The sequence below is a fragment of the Canis lupus genome, chromosome 17 (genome assembly GCF_048164855.1).
Source record: "Canis lupus baileyi chromosome 17, mCanLup2.hap1, whole genome shotgun sequence".
Classification (NCBI taxonomy): Eukaryota; Metazoa; Chordata; class Mammalia; order Carnivora; family Canidae; genus Canis; species Canis lupus.
Genome location: NC_132854.1, coordinates 17,703,727 through 17,729,169, shown reverse-complemented (window position 1 = coordinate 17,729,169; position 25,443 = coordinate 17,703,727). Strand labels below are relative to the sequence as shown.

The 25,443-nt window shown below is 33.8% G+C and overlaps 1 protein-coding gene across 1 annotated transcript in view; it reads left to right on the top strand.

Annotated features, from left to right (window-relative positions):
* Window positions 1-25,443, top strand: part of GPC5 (glypican 5) — a 1,343,507-nt gene that overhangs the window by 1,171,006 nt on the left and 147,058 nt on the right. The window lies entirely within an intron of this gene.

Here is a 25,443-nt window from a genome sequence, read left to right as displayed (position 1 = left end):
CAAGGCTAGAATTTTATTTATCTATTTTTTTAATATTTTTTTATTGGAGTTCAATTTGCCAACATATAACACAACACCCAGTGCTCATCCAGTCATGTGCCCCCTCAGTGCCCATCAACCAGTCACCCCATCCACACGCCTACCTCCCCTTCCACTACCCCTTGTTCATTTCCCAGAGTTAGTTGTCTCTCATGTTCTGTCACTCTTTCTGATATTTCCCACTCATTTTCTCTCCTCTCCCCTTTAATCCCTTTCACTGTTTTTTATATACCCCAAATGAATTAGACCATATAATGTTTGTCCTTCTCCAGTCAACTTACTTCACTAAGCATAACACTCTCCAGTTCAGTCCACATTGAAGCAAATGGTGGGTATTTGTCATTTCTAATGGCTGAGTAATATCCCATTGTGTGTGTGTGTGTGTGTGTATTATTTCTTTATCCATTCATTTTTTGATGGACAGCGAGGCTCCTTCCACAGTTTGGCTATTGTGGACATTGCTGCTATAAACATTGGGGTGCAGGTGTCCTGGCATTTCACTGCATCTGTATCTTTGGGGTAAGTCCCCAGCAGTGCAATTGCTGGGTCGTAGGGTAGCTCTACTTTTAACTCTTTGAGGAGCCTCCACACAGTTTTCCCGAGTGACTGTACCAGTTCACATTCCCACCAACAGTGCAAGAGGGTTCCCCTTTCTCCACATCCTCTCCAACATTGGTTGTTTCCTGTCTTGTTAATTTTCACCATTCTCACTGGTCTAAGGTGGTATCTCATGGTGGTTTTGATTTGTATTTCCCTCATGGCCAGTGATGTGGAACATTTTCTCATTTGCTTCTTGGCCATGTCTATGTCTTCCTCTGTGAACTTTCTGTTCATGTCTTCTGCCCATTTCATGATTGGATTGTTTGTTTCTTTGCTGTTGAGTTTAATAAGTTCTTTATAGATCTTGGATACTAGCCCTTTATCTGATATGTGATTTGCAAATATCTTTTCCCATTCTGTAGGTTGTCTTTTTGCTTTGTTGACTGTTTCTTTTGCTGTGCAGAAGCTTTTCATCTTGATGAAGTCCCAATAGTTCATTTTTGCTTTTGTTTCCCTTACCCTCATAGATGTATCTTGCAAGAAGTTGCTGTGGCCGAGTTCAAAAAGAGTGTTGCCTGTGTTCTCCTCTAGGATTTTGATGGATTCTTGTCTCACACTTAAATCTTTCATCCATTTTGAGTTTATATTGTGTACAATGTAAGAGAATGGTCTAGTTTCATTCTTCTGCATGTGGCTGTCCAATTGTCCCTGCACCATTTATTGAATAAACTGTCCTTTTCTAGTGGATTGTCTCTCCTGCTTTGTTGAATATTAGTTGACCATAGAGTTGAGGGCCCGTTCCTGGGTTCTCTATTCTGCTCCATTGATCTATGTGTCTGTTTTTGTGCCAGTACCACACTGTCTTGATGACCACAGCTTTGTAGTACAACCTGAAATCTGGCATTGTGATGCCCCTGGCTCTGGTTTTCTTTTTTAATATTCCCCTGGCTCTTCAGGGTCTTTTCTGATTCCACACAAATCTTAAGATGATTTGTTCCAACTCTCTGAAGAAAGTCCATGGTATTTTGATAGGAATTGCATTGAATGTGTCAATTGCATAGACATTTTCATAATATCAATTCTTCCAATCCATGAGCATGGAATATTTTTCCATCTCTTTGTGTCCTCCTCAATTTCTTTCAGAAGTGTTCTGTAGTTTTTAGGGTATAGAGCTTTTACCTCTTTGGTTAGGTTTATTCCTAGGTATCTTATGTTCTTGGGTGCAATTGTAAATGGGATTGATTCCTTAATTTCTCCTTCTTCGGGCTTATTGTTATTGTATAGAAATGTCACTGATTTCTGGGCATTGATTTTGTATCCTGCCACACTGCTAAATTGCTGTATGAGTTCTAGCAATCTTGGGGTGGAGTCTTTTGGGTTTCTATGTATGGTATCATGTCATCTGCAAAGAGGGAGAGTTTAACTTCTTCTTTACCAATTTGAATGCCTTTTATTTCTTGTCTGATTGCTGAGGCTAGGACTTCTACTACTATGTTGAATAGTAGTGACCACCACATTTTTTTTTATCTAACTCCATCTCTCTCCTTCTTAAGTCTCTCCACCTAATACTCTGCCCATTGTATTGAATAACTTGGACCTACTTGCTTCCTTTTAACCCATAATAGTTTTTTATTACCCCCTTAACTTTGCACACAGTGTTCCTGCTACTAAAACAGCTTTCTCCTTGTCATCCTGGAAAATTCTACTCTTCCTTTATGACCGAATTCTGTCTTCTTTTCTCTGTGAGTGACCTTCCTATGATAAATTGACTATATCTTATTTTGTGGTTTCATGGCTCATTAGGTATTCTTCAAATGTCCAACATAACAGTGTATGATATTTGTCATTATATGCCTATTTCCCCTGCTGGTTTTGAGAAACTTAAAGCAGTGTTGTCACCATTCTCTTTCCCTAATATCGAGCATAATTTATATATATTCATGATTTGGGGTAAGTGAATGAATGAATGTATAAACACATGAAGGAATGATGAGAAAGCCAAAACTGATACTTGTCTGTGCCTTTTAAACTATATTATAGAAAATTCCAGCTCATATTCTTTTGTTTGTTTTTGTTGTTGTTTTTGTTATATATGTAGCAAAAAGCTTTGTTCCTTTCAAAAATTTGTTCTGCATTAGCAACAAATCAGTGTCTCTTGCAAACAACATTGTGTCCTCTCTTCTTTTCTCTTTTTACCTATTACTGTTTTAAAAAGAGTATGACTTTATGATTTTGTAGATTAATTTGTTACAGTACATGTAATAGGAGCCCTGCTATTTCTTCATAAGTAGTTATGATAAAATATTCATACTTATGTTTTGTGAAGATCTATATGTGACAGAGCACAAATTATAATCTTATTTTAAGAGGAAATATAGATGAAAGGATTTTCTTTTATTGTTCTTAATGTAAAACTTCTAAATTAAATATATAAAAGTGCTCATCTAGAAGATAATGGAATCATAAGCGGAACACAGGAAAAGGCTTACAAAGCACAAATTATATTTAAAAATGTTAGTTTTATTCCAATAGAATTACTGAACTGGGCTATGATAAAACAAAAGATTTATAATAAATTTTTATGTAAGTAAATTATTTAATACAGCTTGTGTAAATTTTACCTATAAAACTCTATCAAATTGTTTATGGTATTTCAAGAAGTTTTCAATTTATTCATGTTCAACACAAAAGTTAAATATAGATGAAAAATAAACTAAATGAAAAACATTGGATTGATATTTCATGGCTTTCTATGAAACATGTAAATGTAGAGATAGTATTAAAACACAAGAGAAAGCTCTTCTCCAGTCTTTACATTCTGAGAATAGGATAATGGCCACAAGGCCAAGAACGACAAAGTCTAAACAAAATGCAGTGGAGTAGAGGGAGTTATGACCCTGAGGTATGAGATGAAATTTGGTTCTGGGAGTTTTTACTACCAATGGGATGAGATATCTATACCAGAACAATTATTTGTGAAGTCAGTAAACTTTGGAGACAAGGCCAACATTAGGGATGGGGCCATTCCCAGAAAGATGAATGAAGTATATATTGATGGGCAAAAAGAATGACAGGAATGAGAGAGAGGAGAAAATGGTTAAAAAAACATAAAGAAGAAATGTAGAAAAACCCACAAGGATCCAAAACAGTCTATTTGCAAAACAGCTTATTCCTAAGGAAGATGGGTTCCATGGAAACTGGGAAGATAATGCTCAGAGTTCTATCTCCATGATGTAGGACACCAGGTAGGAAAAATAGAACACAAGATTTTTCTTAGAGTGAAATTTGTTAGCTCTAAAAATGAGTGAAACTGGACCTGCTAGAGGCCTTTAATTATACATTGATATCAGAGCAGATGCAGACTAATGTGTGTTATTTCAATAATCAAGTGTTATAAATAATTTACAAATTTTTATTTACTTTTCCTATTTTGCTTTGTAGTTAATTTCATTAATGTATTTCAACATTATTATTCGAATGAAAGACTATGTCAGTTCTTGGACACAATATTTCACTGTTCATTCATCTCAATGAGACATGATAGAAGCCATATTTTTTTTTAACTAAGAAACATTATATTTTTTTTAGCTATTTTAGGATTACAGAAAAAAAATGAATGAAAATATGGAGAGTTTCCATATGCTCACTTTCCCTTCCATTTCTCCTATTTTTTAATATCCTGTGGTATTTTTAATATTTGAGTGTAACATTTGTTACAATTGATAATATAATATTGATATGTTATTGTTAACTAAAATCTATAAACACATTATGGTTCACTCTTTGTTTTGTATATGCTATGGGTCTTAACAAATGTGTAATGACATGTATCCATCATAACAGTATCATATGGAATAATAGTTTCACTGCCCTAAAAATCCCTTGTGCATCATTTATTTATCCCTTCTTCCTTCCCTCCCCAGCAGCTGCTGGCAATGACTAGACTTTTTACTGTCTCCATACTTTTGCCTTGTCCAGAATGTCATATAGTTGAAATCATTCAGTATATAACCTTCTCAGATTGGCTTCTTTTGCTTAGCAATATGCATTTAAAAGTCTTCTGTGTCTTTTTATGGCTTGATAGCACATGTCTTTTTAGCACTAAATAATATCTTGTATGGCTTAGTTTCTTATCTATTCATCTATTGAAGGATATTTTGCTTCTAAGTTCTGCCAATTATGACTGAAGAGTTATAAACATTTGTGTGCAGGTTTTGTGTGGATGTAAGTTTTCACCTCACTTAGGATATCAGAGAACATGATTACTATGATTATATGTTAAGAGTATATTCAGTTTTGTAAGAAACCACAAATTCTTCCATAGTGCCTAGACCATTTTGCATTCTCATCAGCAATAAATAAAAGTTCCCTTTGCTAATCTTGGCATCATTGGTATTGCTAGTGTTTTGGATCTTGGCTATTCTAATAGGTACATAGTGTTACCTCACTGTTGTTTTATTTTTTTATTATCATTTTTAAAAATATTTTATGTATTTATCCATGAGAGAGAGAGAGAGAGAGGCAGAGACACAGGCAGAGGGAGAAGCAGACTCCCCACAGGGAGCCCGACGTGGGACTTGAGCCCGGGACCCCAGGACCACACACTGGGCCAAAGGTGGTGCCAAACCGCTGAGCCACCCGGGCTGCCCCTCGTTGTTTTAATTTGCAGTTTCCTAACTACATATAATGTTAAGTATCTTTCTATATGCTTATTTGACATTAGTCATACTTTTACCACCTCTAAGATCATCACCCTGTCATAATTTCCTTCCCATTGTCAGTGAGATCCAGTATTTTTTAGTGGAAAATAAAACTACTGTTTACCACACCCTTTGTGTATAGTGTAATAAATTCTGGTATCTGATAAGACAAGACAATCCCCAGTCTCTGCATCTTTTAATAGTAGTGTAGTTATTTTTGAGAATTTAATACTCTGACAATTTTAGAATGTAATTTTTTCATTAAAATCACTCACAATATTAGATTTATTGAGAAAATTTTTTAAAGTTGAGAGAAGTTTTAGTGGTAAATTATCACATACATTTACATGACATAATTTCCTCATTTATTGGAGTCATTTTTAATAAAATCCTTTTGTAAAATATTGTACATAGATGGATTTAGTATTCTTTTGTAGGTTAATTACAACACTATAGTATCTCAGTTTATATTACAGTTTTACACCTTCAGTTAAATTATTACTAGTAGAGAAGAACATGTTCTATATGTGTGTGTGTGAGGGGTTATTTATGACAGTATTGATGAATTTACTTATAAGTTCTAGTGTGTTTGTGCTTACTTGATTGGGCTTTCCTATAGTTGATTATAGCATTTGCAGATGATGAAAATGATGAAAAAAAACCACTTTGTATTTTTCTCAAGTATTTATGCTTCATTTTTTCTCCACCTAATGATATTGACCAACCTCCCCAATACTATATCGAATAGAAATTATAACAATGGTCATCATATACTTTCCCCAAATTAAAGAGAATGTATCCAGAATATCTCTATTAGTATTATATATGCCATAGGTTTCTTTTCTTTTTTTTTTAGTTAGAATTTCACAAAGTTCAAGAAGTTCGTTCAAGAAGTTCCTTTTGTATTAAAAATTGTGTGTTTCTAAAAAAGAAACAACTTTCTTAATGTATTTTTGTTTCTATTGCCATATCTGCTCAGTATTTCTTTTGTAGTCTACGAATGTGTTAAATTTAGACTTTCTAATGTTGAACCATCTTTGTATTTAGAATTCCTACATTAACTTGTCTCCAACTTTTCTCTGAGGTTACCCTGCCACATCTGGTAGATCTGTTTTCCTGTCTCATGATAGAAAATAGAGAATTAGGTACCGCTTTGTACAGGTCTGTATATGTTGGAGAATAGAATGTCCTTAGAAAACTGCTTTTAGATCAGTCTCTATCCTGGAATTTAGTCACCTTCTTTTCTAGTTCATAGATATATTCCCAGGGTTTCTTCCAGATTTTGTGTTAGTTTTTTTGTTGTTGTTGTTTTTGTTTTTTGTTTTTGTTTTTGTTTTTCTTTTTTGTGTTAGTTTTTGACTGAGGCTAGGAAACCCATTGTAATAGATTCTATCATTGTTCCCAATTACTGCTGTTTCCACCAGAGGATTACACTTGAGGCCTTTGACTTCATGCTTAGTGATTTGACTTGCTTTGGTCAATAAAATATGAGAAAAGGAACCAAAGTATGATTAGTAATAAAAATGTGTATATTTTGTTGTTTTATAACACATGATACAATCTTCAACTTTTTAGAGAAATTACAAAAATTATTTTGATGGCCATAAAAGAAATAAATCCCATAAGAAATTATATTAGATGGGCAGCCCGGGTGGCTCAGCGGTTTAGTGCCGCTTTCAGCCCAGAGCCCGATTCTGGAGTCCCAGGATCGAGTCCCATGTCGGGCTCCCTGCATGGAGCCTACTCCTCACTCTACCTGTGTCTCTGCCTATCTCTCTCTACGTGTGTGCGTCATAAATAAATAAAATCTTTATTAAAAAGAGAAATTATATTAGAGCTAAAATACTTATTATGTTGTATTTTTCTTCATGAACCAGACAATGTTGTACTTCCACCTCCAGACAAACTCTGAAATATTATCTTCTGGCTTTCATTGTGTGAAAATCCCCTAACTTACATCTACCCATATTCTAAAAGATTATATCATTGGTAAATAATTCAGAAATCCAAATATTTGGATTCAAATGTTGATGCTCTAGAAATCAGTTTTCAGAGATTCTTCTTACCTGAAATGATTCTGAATGTTGAAACAGCTGCAGAGGGAAGGAAATAAATGGTGGTAAAGTAGCTCTAAATGACTTTTACCCTAATGACATCTTGGTTCAGTAGCATGTTGATATAGTTAGACATGAGAGCTGGGGTATTAAATAATACAAATTAATCAGTTAATTGTAAGAAAGGAGGAGGAACTTCTCTACAGCATGCAGTGTCTATATAGGTCATTTCCTATGTATCTAAAAAAAACTCGAATTTTTTCATTCTCCTTTATGTGATAATCTACATTCTGGGAATCTATTTTAGAAAGTTTAAAGAATGGGTAAAAAAGTGATGAATGCCTTGGCATATCAGAGACATCTAAAAGCTGAGCTCATAGGGAGAATACATACTAGAGAAAGTAAAAGCTAATTTGAAGCTCAGAACTCAAAAAAGATCAAGAAACAGAGACTTTGATACCTTTCAAATGTCAGAGGATGGCTGAAGGACTGGAAAAAAAAGATTATTTGAAAACGCTTTTCATTAAGGTCTTATAAACTACTCTCAGTTCAGAGAGAGGTAACTGCTCCTCTCCCCTTGACAGAAGACAGGAAGTACGCTCTGTGGAGAGACTGAATGGAAGAGACTCGTGGTATGCAGGATGCCTCACAGGGCATGCTCCTTCTGTGTCTTCTTTGCTAAATTCTTTTCTTACTTTAAAGCTTAAACATTGGAAATTCACATTGTTCAGTCCCACAGGGCCTGGATCCATGTCTCCAAATTCTTGATTTATCTATCCAAGTCTTTACAAAGACATCTCTATCAGGATGTTTAATCATCATCTCAGGTTTGAGTATCCAAAATGATGTTCCCCAGTCTTCTCGCATCAAACAATTTTGCTTTGTTCATATTCTTCTCAGTCTCAATTAATAGTAATTATATCCTTCTCAATCTTCTGACTAGAAATCTTGGTTATAATCTTGGCTGACCCCATGCTCAGGCAGATGTCAGATGACAGTAGGACTTCATAAGAAAATCCTCCTGGTTCTATCTCAAAATGTGTCAAGAATCCAGTCTCTTTTCACCACCTCTCCTGCTATCTCCCTGGCCCAAGTTTCCATCTTCCTTCTGGATTATCACAATACTATTATAATAGTTCATTCTGCTTGTACTTTTGCTGATCACATTCCCAAACAGCAGCCAGTGTGGTTTTTATGAATGCATATCATTCCTCTGATCAAAACTCCAAAGGCATCCATCTCATTTGGGGGAAAAGCCTACGAATATCCTGCAGATGTGTCTCTCCAGGCCACTTCCATGCCTTCCCCGTTGTTCACTCTACTCCAGCATATCTGGTTTCCTTGGCCATATTTAGCATATTCCACTTCAAGTAACCACACTGGGTGCTTCACTGCCTCTAGTGCTGTCCCCCAAATAACAACATGGTACACTTACCTTTTTCACTTCTTGTTCAAATGTCCAGTTGTTCCAAAAGTCTTTCTCATATTAAATTTCAGTTCTTTCTCCATCTCTCATTTATCATCTGCTAATATACTCTAAATGTATTCATTTCTACCTTTCTGCATAATCTGTAAGTTCCATGTAAATTATGCCAATTTTATGTACTGCTATTACCTCAGAACTGACAATAATACCTGGCACATAGGAGGAACTTCATATTTTTGAAGGAATAAATTAATAAATATTGGGAATATCAGGGAATATGTACATGTCCAGTGGGGGCTGGACCCTAGAGTATGAGCGCTCAATCTTCATCCTCTCTAGGGAAGATAACAGATATCTAATGCTAGAAATTAAGAAATAATTATATAAATAGCTTATTTATAATAGGAAAATAAATACCTCTAAAAAATATCTATATTATGTTTGCCCCTAGAAAGGCTAGAGAATTTTCTCTATTTCTCTTATAAGACTTGTTGAATCTTTAAACCACTTATTTTAATTACTCTAACCCATTTTATGGATATAAAACATTCTTTATAAATTCTTTATTTTTCAAGAATTTATTTAGAAATATTTTAGTTTTGAGTGATATGTTATATTAATTTGAGAAGGGTATGCAAAAGACTAAATGGTAGATTTTAGTTACTGTCTGGTAAGTTTTAATATAGTCCTGGAAATATCCATCTACAAATAAAAACCTAAAATAGATATTTGAAGCTAAGTAAATCACCTAAAATGCTACAAACACTAGATGTACACTGAGATTTAACACCCAGTTGTTTTTTTAAAGCTTTGGCATTCTTATTTTCTTGTTTACCTCTTATTCTACTACATATCATTGTTCTATAAAAGGAATAAAATGTATAGTTGGTGCATAATCTTTTTGTTAGCATTATATTCTGATAATTCCTCTGAAGGGAAATAAAATATGTTTAAAAATTGGACTATGTAATGAGTATGTTTTGCTTTAATAGACAGGTAATCATGACTAGATCCATTCACTAATTTCTCTCATTGGTATTGGAAGTTTACATTCCTATTAAATTTAGGTTCACTAACTAAAACAATTGAGTAAAGAAAATAATACTTTGCTTACATTCCAATTTGCAAAATCTCTTCTGGTTTTATGTTCCAAAAATAACTCTTTTCAAGGCAACAAACTTAGAAAAATTAATAAAGAATAATAGTTACAGCAAAGTTAGATAGCATTAAAACTCATTTCTTAGCCCATGGTAACATTAAGCTTTATGACAAGATGAGAGGATTGCCATGAATGTACATCTACTACTAATGGAGAATAGGATTTTGTGATTCTCTGACTTAAACAATTAAAAAGGAAATTTAATTATGGGCTATTAGCCCAATCTTTTTGAAGATTGTTTTCCCAAATGAAAACTCATCAAAAGCAAAATCCTGTCAAGAATACAAGATTTCAGAATTGAGTTAAATTGTTCTTTATGCATAGTTCCTTTAAAATACTCACAAAACTTGTATGTTTTTATAAAGGGGAAGTCAATATCTTGCTGATACTGAATAATATCAATGATGATCTATTGATTATTGAGCTATTGGTTTAAAAAAAAGAGTTATTCCATGTACGGTAGGACGATTCCTATACAGTTTTTATCTTATGCAATCAATTTTGTATTATCAGGGGTACTAAGATAGTAAGACTTCCATATATTCACATATTTTGTTTAAGAGGTTTTAAATATATACATAATATGTTAGTATATATTATATACATAAAAACTTGAGTACATAAATATGTATGTATATATAAGTGTTATATACTAATTAAGCATTTAGAGGTCTTAATATGTTAGGTCTTTATTAAGAACAGCATTTTTTGGTCTGCTAATGGAATATGCAATTATGGGTTGTACTAGGACTGATATTTTACCTAAAAATCCAGTTTGTGCTTTACACTGATTAAATTGAGAGGATGTGTAATAGTTTCTAGTGGCCGTTTTCTGTCTTGCCAACAAGCCCACTTAATACTTTTTAAATTTATTTTTATTGAAGTACAGTTGACACATAATGGTACAGTAGTTTCAGATGCCCACCTAATATTTTAAAACCGACTTCAAATAATTTTTATCTGGCCATCCATCTATATAAGTTTTGAATTTAGTGCAGTAAGGTAAATAACATACTGTTTCTAGTGAGTTTCCATATGCAAATTTTGCTTTCTATTGATAATTCATTTTTCTGCTCTTTTTCCAAGGCAGTTTATTATGCAGTTAACAAATGCTAAATAAAAGATATTTTTTTTTCTGAATAGGTTTTTATAGGACAGTGTTGTCCAATACAAAAGTCACTAGCCACATGTGACTACAAAGCATATGAAATGTTGCTACTCCAAATTGAGACATGCTGTAAGTGTAAAGTACACAGTACACACCAAGTACACAGTACTTGGAAACAGTGTAGAGAGAGAGAGAGACAGAGAGAGAGAGAGTGAATGTAAAGTATCTCATTTATAATTTGTATATTGATTATATGTTGAAATAATAATGTCAGATTCATTGAGCAACATGAATATATATTCATTAATTTCACCTAGTTCTTTTTTTTTCTTTTCAGTGTTGCATTTTAAAAAGTTAAAATGACATAAGTGGTTTATATTTGCCCAGAATATGTTTCTGCTGGACAGCACTGTATTGTTTTAAGCTTACATCTCTTTCAGATTAAATAAGATTGAACAATTGTATTACAAGCTTTTTAAAGACAATAGAGAAAAATAAATTAAAAAAATAAAGGCAATAGAAAGATCTCTTTTATACTGTATTGTTCCACTGCTTTATTTAAATACCCAGCTCAGAACATCCATTAGTAATATTATTATTCAATTAAATGGGTAGAAAAACAATTCCTTTCATGTCTTTTTTCCTTTAATGAATTCATTTGCCATATGTTTAGGGCACAGGCATTTTACAAATGTCCTTATGTATAATCAATCTATATAATCCGGAATTTTAAATGAATAATTCAAATTGTATATAAATAAAATATAATTATGGATTAACCTTATTTTTGTTCTACCTCATTGGTGATTATATCTAGTGATATATTAGAACATATTGGTCTGATCTCACTGAAATGGACTATTGACCTGCTAATAGCAGGATTTCCAATGGAAAAATATATATACAATAACAACAGTTTGGTGAAACAAAGGCTCCAAGAAAGTATGGAGTAAGCATCCACACTTAGATTCTATGTTGCCCTAATATTGGTGGGCTCTACTTATTGCTCTCAGCCATTAAAGAACCTTTAGACATTCATTACTCTGCCTTCTCATGAGCTTTCTGGACAAAGGTGTTAAACTGCCAATAAAATTCTCTCCCTCCACGATGATAATTGACTTCCCTCCTGGGTATGAAACTCTCACCAGTATCTTCCTCTAAATCACTAAGACAAATTGAAGTACTTACACATAACATATTATAAACATTTTAAATTAAACCATTCACACTTGACATAATCTGTGTTTCACTTTCCAACTCCTTATTCTATTACTCTGCTACCTTGAAGTATCTATATTTGTAAGTTCCATTCACCAAAGTCCAAGACATAAAGAGATATCCCTTAGAGGTGGATCATGAAAGCTGACCCTATCAGGGAATAAATGCACACTGACTGTCCACCTGCCCTTCTCATATAATGCAGACTCAATTCAGTGAATCTTGGTTTGCTAGTCTCCTAAAATCTGTTTCTCCTGATTCTTTTTTTTTTTTTTTTAACTTGCCATGGGCTTTCTTGACAGCCAAAAGAGCAAATAGTACAAGAGAGGCCTGTGCGAATAGCACAGATTTGCTATGTGGTAGTGTAGAAACCGCTAAGTTTAATTGAGAAACACACTTAATTTCCCCATGTAATTATGATAGGAAAGCTTCTCTTTTTTGTATATGCATACGTACAAAATTAAGGAACTGCACCCTTTATTCGAGAAAGACTGGCCATATTCTAACGAGAACAGTTTTCGTCCTTCTAAACATTGACTACAATTCTTTAAAATATACAGTATATCTAGTTAGGATGAGTAAAAATGTTTATGACCAGAAGTGAGACCCAATAATTGTGGTAAGGTGATTAGAAGGTTTTTACTTGGTTGGATCACTGGTCCTTTTTTTGAATATTCATTAAACTTGATTTTTGGTAAAGGCAGTCATCCAACAAATGACAATCAGATTCCAGATTTCACAAGCTCCTGGGTAGAGATGATCAAGTGTTGCAGGGATAAACCAGCTCACTAGATAATTAGTTCTGGGAGTTTGTGAACAAGGCAAGGAATAGAGTGTTTTCAAGATGGAATGAGGATAGTGTCATGGACCCTGTCATGTTGAGTATTTATTTTCAAAATATCTAGTTCTAATTTCTGAAAGAAGTAGAATTAACTTGAGAAACACCATACTCATGTGGTTGGATTATTTTTCAACTAATTTCAAATACAAAGGATATAAAACTAATTTTATCCAACTTGATGAAGAGTAAACCATATGACATTCATAGCCTTTTCCAAGGTTATAGAACATTTTCTTCCATGATACTTGGATTTATCAGTGTTCATCTTTTCGACACAGCAGTGTACTTTAAGTTATACTCAAAAGTTTCAATGACAATCAAAATCGGTATCCTCCTTATATGGTTCTTCTGCACAACATACCCTCTACTGCTTCTGATAGAGTACTAAGTGCACTTGGATGCTTAAAACATATTTTATGATTGTAATCTTGGACATTTGAAGTGGTTCTCTATTCTACTACAGATATAAACACCATAAATTGGAAAAGACATACTTCAGTTGAAAGGTCAAAAATCCTTGCTGGACTTTTCCTGATGGTGTTTATGAGAAAGACAGCTCAAATTTATTGGTAGAGCTAAATTTCTTGTACAGGAAAGTCAGAGTGAAGTTTCGATAGTGAGATGGAAAAAACTGTCCAGACCTAACTAAAGTTGGGGGACAAGAGATGTTACTGGGAAGTTCAGCAAGTGCAAACTATCCTTTAAAAGCTCCCTGTAAAACAGGTGAAAATCACAGATCTATCAGTGAGTGTCATTGATAAGTGCCACCAGCAGTATCTTAGTATCTTAGCTGTTTATGGAAATCCTTCTCAAGATAACACAGCATTAATACCTACACAAATCTAAGTTTAGTTTATTTTTTTTTATTTTATTGCATTAATACTCTGAAATCCCAATGATTTATAATAACAATAATTTTTTATAGATTTATTTTTCATGAGAGACACAGACCGGGAGAGAGAGAGGCGTCCCTCCCTCTCTAGGGAGAGGGAGAAGCAGGCTCCTCGCAGGGAGCCTGATGCAGGACTTGATCCTAGATCCTGGGATTATGACCTGAGCTGAAGGGAGGAGCCCCACCGCTGAGCCACCAAGGCATCCCAATAACAAGAATTTTTAAAAGATTTTTCTCTAGCAGTTTTAAGTTCACAACAAAATTGAAAGGAAAGTACAAATATTTCCAGTATGACCTCTGCCCTCACAAATGGATAGGCTCTTCTATTATCAACATCATTCACAATAGTGCTACAGTCTCTTTTCTTTTTTTTCCCCAAGGATGTACATGTACTGACACATCATAATCACCCAAAATCCACTGTTTACCTTATTGTTCACTCTTGATATTTTATATTCTGTTCATTTGGACAAATGTATAATGACATAGATCCACCATTAAAATGTCGCACAGTAATCCTCATGTTCTGCTATTCATCTCCTTCACATCCCAACCCCTGGTATCCACTGATCTTTTTTCTGTCTACATAGATTTCCCTTTTCCAGAATATCATATGTCTTAAATCATATGGTTTAAATAATTTTCAGATTGGCTTCTTTGATTAAGAAGAATCTTAGATGCTTATGACTGTGTCTTTTCATGGCTTGATAGCTCATTTCCTTTTATCATGGACTAATATCCCATTGTCTGGATATGCCAGTTTGTTTACCCATTCACGTACTGGGGGACATCTTGGGTGCTCTCAAGCTTTGGCAATTATGAATTAAAAAAGCTAGAAGCATCCATGTACAGGTTTTTGTGTGGACATAAATTTTCAGCTCATTTGAGCTGAGCTGAAAAAAACAAATTTGCAACTATTTTGGGTTGGAAACATCATGGAGCAATGTTTCTACACCATATAGGAAGAGTCTGTTCTGTTTTATACAAAATTGCCAACCGTCCTCCAAAGTAGTTGTATTACTATGCATTTCCTCCACTGATGAATGAGAATTCCTATTGGTCTACATCTTCACCAGCATTTGATATTGTCAATGTTTTAGATTTTGGCCATTCTAATAGGCATTAATTGTATTTTACTATTGTTTTAATTTGAATTTCTCTGATGACATTTGATGTGGATAGAGTATCTTATCAAATGCTTATTTGCCATCTGTTATATATTCTTTGATGAGTTGTCTGTGTAAGGTTCATTTTTTTAAAAATCAATTTTCCTTATTTTTGAGATTTAAGAGTTATTTATGTATTTTGGATAATAGTCCTTAATTGGAAATGTCTCTAGCAAATATTTTCTCCCAGTCTATGGTTTGTCTTCCTAATTCCCTTGAATATGTCTTTCATTCTCTTGCCAATTTCTTTCAGGGATTCTATATTCTGTGTTGCATCTAAAAAGTCATTATCATACCTACAGTCATCTAGGTGTTTTCCTATGTTATCTTCCAAAAGTTTTAAGTTTTGCATTTTACATTTAGATCTATGATTCATTTTTAACTTCTTATTTATTCATATATTTCCAGTATAATTAACATATAGTGTTATATTAGTCTCAAGTGTATAATATAGTAATTCAATAATTCCATACTCAATGCTCACCATGATAAGTGTACTCTTAATCCCCTTTAGTTATTTCACTCATCCTCCCACCCACCTCTCCTCTGGTAACCACTAATTCTCTGTATTTGAAAGTCTCTTTTTGTTTGTTCTTTTTTCCTTTGTTCATTTGTTTCTTGAATTCTACCTATGAATATGAAAAAATCTACATATGATTAAAATTATATGGTATTTGTCTCTCTCTAACTTATTTCACTTAGTATTCTACTCTATAGATTTGTCCATGTTGTTGCAAATGGCAAAATTTCATTTTTTTTTTTATGGTCGAGTAATATTCCAGTGTGTGTGTGTGTGTGTGTGTGTGTGCCCACTTATACACAACACTTCCTCTTTACCTATCCTTCTATCAATAAACATAGAGTGCTTCCATATTTTGGTTATTGTAAATAATGCTGCAATAAACATAGGGTTACATTTATCTTTTTGAATTACTGTTTTCTTTTTTTTTAAAGATTTTATTTATTTATTCATGAGAGACAGAGAGAGAGAGAGAGGCACAGACACAGGAAGAGAGAGAGAAGCAGGCTCCATGTAGGGAGCCTGATGTGGGACTTGATCCCAGGACTCCAGGATCATGCCCTGGGGCAAAAGCAGATGCTCAACTTCTGAGCCATCCAGGTGTCCGTTTTTGTTTTCTTTAGGTAAATACCCAAAAATGGAAATACTGGATCTTATGGGAATTCTATCTTTAATTTTTTTAAGGACCCTCCATACTGTTTTCCACAGTGGCTGTACTAGTTTGTGTTCCCATCAACAGTGCACATGGGTTCCCTTTTCTCCACATCCTTGCCAACACTTGTTTCTTTTCTTTTGATTTTAGCTATTCTGACTGGTGTGAGGTGATACCTCATTATAGTTTTGATCTGTTTCCCTGATGATTAGTTATGTTGAGCACCTTTTCATGTGTTTGCTGAATTCTATGATCCATTTTGAGTTAATTTTTGTAAAATGAATAAGATCTATGTGTAGATAATGTTTTTCCTTGGATGTACAGATGTTCCTGCACCATTTCTAAAAGCAAGCATTTATATTTTTACTCATGTTACATGTCAATGCTGGCAGGTTAGCAAGTGCTGCTCTGTGCTATGTATTTTCTCATCCTGGAACTCTCATTGGTAGAGGGAAAGGACAACAGGAGGAAAAGCTGATGGGAGGAGAGGCATGGGATGTCACTCAGAACTTCTGCTTAGAATTAGTGCTTTTTATCACGTCCTACTGGCTTATATCATTACATGGCCAAGCCTAATAATGGGGAGGAAATGTGTAATCTACCTTCAACGAAGCACTTCAAGTCAAATTACAATGGGCAGAGATATACTCCTCTTGTAAGCAAGTGACTCAACATTTGAAAACAACAATGCCATCTCCACAAGTAGTGTTTCAAATGTAGGAATAATGGATTTCAAACAATCGGGTTCTAGTCATAACTCCTCCTATTGTTTTAGGTCAATCCCATAGTTTAAGAAAAGAGAAAATCTTTTCATAGAGAAAAGATTTCATAAGAAGGAATTCATCTATAGAGGATAAAATCTCAGGGCTCTCAAAGGACATCTGGACTTTCTGGTGACTTATAGGCACTAGCAGAGATACTACTGTGGAGAAATATGATAATGGAACAATAAGGGTTTCTAGCTTTCACATGAACTTCCAGACTAGCTCCAAAGGCTCCAATGTCCATAGTAGCCAAGAATCATACAAATTACTACCACAGTTATATGGCACTTGACACTTGTCAAAACCTAGGAATTGTCTCTTTAAGTTATTAAAAATATTTTATGTATCTGAAAGGATAGAGTGAAAATCTAACAAATTGGTTTTATAATTCAAAGGAAGATGGAAAATAAATATTTAGCTTATGGACTTTCTTGCTTCCAGATAGTTTACTATCCTGAGGTGTAACAATACTGAGGGATGGGAATCTGAGGCAAAATATGAAAGATCACCTAAATTATCAGAATTGCCTAAAAATATGCATAATAGCACTTGATTACAGTGTTCAAGGCAACAGTAAAAAGTTGAGCAGATTATTATAAAAAAAGAGTTTAAATACTAACCTATTCATTGCCATTTAAAATTACAAGTTTATGGTCTGGTGGTCCACATTGTATTTCAAGCAATTAAGTCAGCATTCTCAAACTTTACTATGTAGAGAAACTACTGAGAGCTTGTTTAAAACACTTATCCCCCAGATTTTCCTAGGTTGTAGCCTAGACATGTTAATTCAGCAAACTGGGTGGAGTCTGATTATCTAGTTCTTAATAAGCACTTGGGAGATGTAATGCAAGTGGTCAAGGAAACAAGCTTTGAGAAACAGTGAAATATAGAACCAAAAACAGATATTTTTAATATTCTTTACATTAACACTTAATTATATCCCAGGAAGAATTATTTTTATATGATAAATATGAAAAAAATTAATGAAGACTGAATAATGACTCTATTTTGTTTTATAAAAGTTACTAATTATGCTCGTCATAGTATGTAATGTGTTGAAAAATATAAATTGAGTATTGTGCATTATGCATATAGTCTAATTTCATAAAAGTAATTTTATATTTAAATGTTCAATGCAATTGAGTGATATGAAAAATGGACATTTTAAAAATAATAAAATACTCTGACATCAAAAAGATATATATCAAATCATAAGAGACAAATGTCTTTGTGCCTTGATTAATATTATCACTATATGCACATTTTACCACACAAGCCCACTAATTAAAATGTTCATATGGCTATAACATTCTACAGAACTTCTAATAGAAATGAATTTTACATTTTATAAAAATGTTTGCCTCAATGAGGCATTCTATCATGTCTAGATGATAAAATTAAGCATAGTTTATATTTAAGGCAAAACATTTTTATTTAAAAACATACTCCCATCCCACAATTTTATTTTTATTTTCTTGTTCAATGGCAGTAAACAAATCTACAATTTGGAGATGTTACGATTCTATCTCAACAATTGGTAGAGCAACGGGAAAGAAAAATCAATAAGGTTATATCACCTTCAACCAATAGGCTTCAAGAAAATATCACAGTCAACCAACAGGCTCTAACCAATATTTACTATAGAATATTCCACTTCAAAATAGCAGAATACATATTCTTTTTAAGTACCCACAAATATAAGCAAAGATTAGTCCTATCCTGGGCCATAAACAAACCTCAAAAATTTAGAATTGAAATTATATATAATAATAATAACCAGAAAAACTCCAACAAGAGAACACACTTCTAATTAATCCATGAGTCAAAGGGAAAGTCTCAAGAGAAATTTTAAAAATACATCTGACAGGTTTAATCTGATTGGTAGTGAAATGGAATAGAGAGGCCAGGCAAAAGTTGGTCGAAACAGGCTTTTAATGGGACAGGCTCTTGGGCGAGGTTCCACCGCAGGGAAGGTCCAGCCGGCTTTTTAAGAGGGGAGGGGTAAAGGGTGGGGTATCTCTGCAGGGTGATAGGTATTAGGCATATCACTGGTGGAATCAGCCTGGGGCAATAACTGCTCATGCCCTTATATGGGGTCTGGGTAAGTACGGTTCAGGTTTCCTGCATAGGTCCAGTCTCTACCTGATGAGGTAGGTGTCCTCCGGTGGTCTGCTGGTGATGGGAAAGGTGGTGGGGGGGGAGGGGGGTCCACCACCATTTTGTTGGTGCCTCCCGGTCCCCCTTAATCCCACCACCCAACAACATCAAACTGAGCAAGAATAAAAACACAACATATCAAAGTTGTGGCACAATGCTTTAACTGAGAAAGATTTTTATAGCACTAAATATGTGTTTAACAAAAGAGAAAAGTCTACAATCTGATTTCCTACCCTACAAACCTAAATAAGAAGAAAAGCAAAATAAACCCAAAGTAAGCAGAATGAGGGAAATAATAAAAAGCAGAAATCAATGAAATTTAAAACAAAAGCAATAGAAAAAAATTTTAATTAGTTTTTTGAAGTTTTTTAATAAAATTGACAAACCACAATGAAGACTGACAAATTTAAAAAAGAAAAGAAATTCAAATGGCCAATATCAGGAAGAAATGATATATTACTAGAGACCTTGCAGAATGATAATATAGGAACAGTAGGAACAACTGTATATAGATAAATATGACAACTTAGATGGAAAAGACCATTTCTTCAAAGGCACAAAACTACACCAAATCTAAAATGAAATAAATAATTTGAATAGCCTCATTAAGGACCTTTTATTTGTAATTTAAGCACCCCTCCCCAAACAAATCCAGACCCAGTCAGTTCACTGGAGAATTCTACTAAACATTTAAAGAAGAATTAGTACCAATTCTATTACATTTTCTACTTCAGAAACAGAAGAGAGTAAAAACTTTTGAATCCATTTTATGAAACTAGACTTACCTTGATACCAAAACAAGATAAAGATATTACAAAAAAGGAAAAACTGCAGACCAATATCAGTTATGAATAAATATTCTCAAATAGATTTCAACAATATATAAAAAATGTACCAGAACCAAGGAGTTTTTTCCAAAGTTGAAAGCTTGTTTCGATATTTAAATATCAATAAAATCCACCATATTAGCAGAATAAAGAAGAAAAATCCAATGACCATATCAATCAAAGCAAGACAAGCATTTAACAAAATTTAACACCCATTCTTGATAAATACCCATTAAAAACAGAGAGGAACTCCCTAACTTAATAAAGAATGCCTACAAAACACTACAGGTAGCATTAAATATAGTGGTAAAAAACTGATTTCTCCATAACACCAGGAATAAGCCAAGTATGTCTGCTCTAGCTAGTGCTATTCAATATCAGACTGGGAGTTATAGCCATTGCAATACAGTAAGAGAAAGAAATAAAGTCATACAGACTGTTAAAAAAAAAAAAAGAAGAAATAGAACTGTTCCTATCTGGAGATGGATGATTGTTTATATAGAAAATTTAAAAGATTCTATTATGTAACTCCTAGAAACAAAAAGTGGTTATAGCAAGATTTCAAGATATAAAATCAATAAACAAATACCATTTGTATTTTTATATACTAGTAGTAGAGATGCAGACACCCGAAATAACAATACCATAATATTTACAATCACTCAATTAACTGAGTTATAAATCTAGCAAAATATGTAGAAGATTCATATGCTGAAAACTCAAAATATTGATCAATGAAATCAAAGATTTAAATAAGAGACATACTGTGTTTATGGGTAGGAAGTCTCAACAAAATAAAGATGTCAATTTTCTCTCAACTGATTTACAAATTTAACATAATTCCTATGAAATCCCAATAAGATTTTTATAGATATAGACAAGATTATTTTAAAATTTATATCTAAAATGTTCTTGAAAAAAGAGCAAGGAAATGTAAGGAAAAAGTCAATCTGATTTCAAAACTTATATAGTTACAGTAATCAAAATATGTATTTGAGAAAGGATAGACATATAGATCAGTGGAACATAATGGAGAACCAAGCTATAGAGCCACATATATATATATATATACCCAATAGACTTTTTACAAAATACAAAACCAATTCCATGGAGGAATAATAGCTGTCCTAAAAATTTACTAGTAAAATGACTGGATAGCTATATACAGAAGAAAACAATAATAATCTTGATCTAAACTTCACATGCCATATAAAATTTAACACAAAATGGTTGTAAATTTAAATGTAAATGGTAACTCAAACTGCTTAAGGAAAGAAAGCAGAAAATAAAGTTTATGGGTTCTAGACACCTGATAAATTAAGAGTTCATCAAAATTAAAATTTTTGCTTTGGGAAAGATCCTGTTAGGATAGAAAGACTAGAAGAAACTACTTGCAAAACACATGTTAAAGACTGAGATGTGCCCCCCACCCCACCTCAAATTCATATGCAGAAGTCCTTAGGCCAGTGTGTCAAATGTGACTATATTTGGAGAAAGGTCTTTAAAGAGATAATTAAGTTACAATGAGGTAATTAGGCAGGCCCTAATCCAAAATGGCTGGTGTCCTTTAAACAAAGATTAAGACATCTAAAGACTCTGTGAAGACAATAGGAGAAGACAAAGGGCCATTTGCAGGCCCAGCAGAGAGGTCTTCAAAAGAAACTAACCTTGCTGACACCTTGATCTCGATTTCTAGTTTCCAATATTGAGAACAAATGAAGTTTTGTTGTTTAAGCCACCCAGAGTGTGTATACTTTGTTATGGCAGCACTAGTAAACTCATGCACCATGTATCTAACAAAGGACTAGTGTCAAGAATACGTAAAGAACTCTAAAACTCAACTGTAAAAAAACAAACAATCCAATTAGGTAGTGTGCAAAAGACTGAAGAGAAATTTCACTGCACAGGACACACAGATGGCAAATACACATGTGAAAATATTTCCCATTAGGAAAATGCAAATTAAAAGTATAATGACTTAATGCTACATACTTATTAGAATGGCTAAAATAAGAAAAGTTGAAAACACCCACTCTCAGTAAAAATATGGAGAAAATGAATCAGTCACACATTGCTGCTGGGAATATAAAATACTACACCACTCTGATAAACAGTTTAGCAGTTTCCTGTGGAACCAACTATAACATCTCTTGCCGTCATAGCTCACCAAGGAATTCCATTGTTCCTCAATGTCCTTCATTCTATTCCAGTTTGTTCTTCAAAACAGCTGATCCTGTTTAAGGAATGATCTCTATCTTTACAGTTTTCTTTCTGATCTGTAAGTTTCTCATTGGTGAGCTGAATTTCTTGCAGTCATTTGCCTCATAGTACCTTGGAAGCACCACTTATGCACCACTCTGGCTCTTGATGGGAAGAAAATAGCTTTCCAGCTACATTTCACAGATATCACTGCATCTAGGAACTTCCTGGATCATTATGTTAAGTGTTTTCTTTCCCTTTCCTCTGCTGCTCAAAGGTTTGCTATTAAACCATGTTATGGGGGGGATCCCTGGGTGGTTCAGCGGTTTAGCGGTTTAGCGCCTGCCTTTGGCCCAGGGTGTGATCCTGGGGTCACAGGATCCAGTCCCACATCGGGCTCCCCACAGGGAGCCTGCTTCTCTCTGCCTGTCTCTGCCTCTCTCTCTGTGTCTCTCATGAATAAATAATTAAAATAAATAAATAAATAAATAAATAAATAAATAAATAAATAAACCATGCTATGGCCCTTCCTGTATTAGCTACATACATTGATACAGGAGAAAATGAAAATTATTGATAGATGAAATCAGAAGCTATTTTTAATGTAAACATGAACAAAAGAATTATTGCCAGATAGCTGTGAACCTCAAGCTGAATATATCCCACTTAAGCTTTTTCTTTTCTTTTTTTCCTATTTTGGTCCTCTTTTGTGTTTTGTTTGCTTTAGTTAGCTGGATAAAAAATACCACTGCCAAGGATATTGGGAAAACATCGCTTAAGTTCATATAAAGTTTCATAGTAATTGAAAACTCTTCTACCTCCACTATCAACTTAAATAACATCAACCTTCTTAGGCATCTATCATTCTCATTTAATAGATGAGGAAATTGGGCCTTGGAGACATTAATACATACATACACATTTTTTCCAATTGTAATTGGCAGAGGCAGCTCTTCAATGTGAATGTTCTTTCCATACCTCATGCATCAAGACTTCTCTAAAAAGAAGTTGGTCAAACAACATAATAAAGGACTTGGTCAAGCAACACAATAACTTCATTTCTTCCATGGCTGAATGCTCGGACATTGTCTTTACATTCTGTTATGAAAAAAAAAAATAAAATCAAGCATTACTCTCAAAATGTTGAACAGAATTGCCAGGGCAGTTTCCTAGAAAATAAAAGATTGTTCTTTCCAATGAGAGTGCATGCGTGTTTCCTTTTCAGATGTGACCCTGAAAGCATTTACTATAGATTTTAAGATTGGAAAACTCTTATAATTTGAACATTTCTTAATAGCCCATCCCTTAAGGCTATTTATTGAAAAGTAGATTGCTACTACTTCTCCTTTTCCCAGCTTTAACTTCAAACTCAAGCAACAGTGAACTTAAAGGAGGCTTATGAAGAGAAAAATAATTCCAAATGACTGACTACACAAGATAATTTGATCAATAGGTCTCTGGTCTCCTGACAGCAAATAATACAGAAAATTAACAATTAACAAGAAAATATGGTGACCTCATTCATTTTCAGTAATAATGCTATCTGGACTACTTGAGGTCCTTTATTTCGCTGTTTATATCTGCTATGGAATTTTATCTCATGTGTTTTCTTGACTCTGGAGAGTTTCATTTAACTCTTATTATACTGTACTAAGACTTAACCACTGTAAACGGTAGAGGATTTAGACACCCTGAACCACAGCTGACCCTGAGTTTACATGAAAAAGGAAGAAATAAGAAATAAAAGACAATTACAGAAAAGTTTTGTTGGTGAATGACAGGGATTTCTATAACAAACACAGATTTTGTCTATATATCAATTTCTGAGCTGCAATCTCTTATTTATTGTGTGTGTGCATGCATGCAAAATGCTTAGAAAATTAGTTATTCAAGTTAGCGAAGATTCTGATCTAACACGTAATATGCAGAACATGGTGATTTTGACAGGTATCTTACCTATCAAATTCTTTCTAAGATGCACTATCCATTTTTGCTTATTAAATTTTTCTTATTTGTTCTCATTGTAAAAGATGGAGGGTTGTAGATGGCATGAGGTACAGGGATTTGTAAACCTTTTCTCTCATCCATGGATTCAGTGAATATGCCCAGAGTCAGTCACCCATCTGTACTTGGAAACCTATCCTCTAGGGCCTTATTCTTCATATAATCAAGCATAATAGCAACATAATGAAAATAATATTTTTCATATTCCTATGAAGTCAGCTCCTATTGCTCATCCTCACCTCCTGCTACCTCCTGCCTCCATATGTATAATATACATATGTTCTTCTGTCCCTCTATTAGACTGCTAGCTCCTTGGAATCAAGAATTATGGTTTCAACATTGCTATATCCTTGTGCCTACCATGGCATCTGGCACAACGTATATCTGCCAAAGATTTTTGATAAATTAATACATGGCTAATACTGCCTTTCATTTTAAAATATAGTTTATGGCCTCCCTAGTATGTTATCTTGTTGCTCTTTCAAGATCATTTTGAGAAGTAGATAGAGCAGAATGAAAAAAACTGAAGCTCAAAGAGGTGCACATCTCAGGATAGTTGGTGTTAGAACCTGGCCTTCTTCTATATACTGAAGCCAACTAAACAAACAGCCAACAACAACAAAAAGAAGCTTTCTTTAATACCATTTAATACAGGGGCTAGGGAGAAGACATTTAAACATTTTATTTTCTCCTCATGGTAACCTTACAGAGGAGGGCATATATAATATTATCCTCTTTTCGAAGAAAGAATATTGAAGTTTGGTGAGCTTATGTGGCTTTCCCAGAGTGGCATATACAACAAACAGAGGGACTGAAAATCAAGTGCAACTTGGATTCACTCCAAATCTGTTTGTGGAAGTGCTATATTATACAGCTTCTCAAACCATATCCTTTCTGATGACTAAGATTACTTCTCCAAAACACTATTTTATTCCTTGTGTCTGTTGGTCAAGCTCTACAAATGTGCATGGTTTGGTAACATAGTAGTAGCCATTCAATGAAATGTGATTGACATGTTTTCTACTATTGACAAAGATCCAGAGCTCTAGCAGAATCTGGATCCTGTTATGTGAATTATCAGATACAGCACTTGCCTAAACATAGGACTCTAGAAAACATACTAATAAACCACATTATATAAGGAACTACAATTCAATAATAAAAAGACAATTGAAAT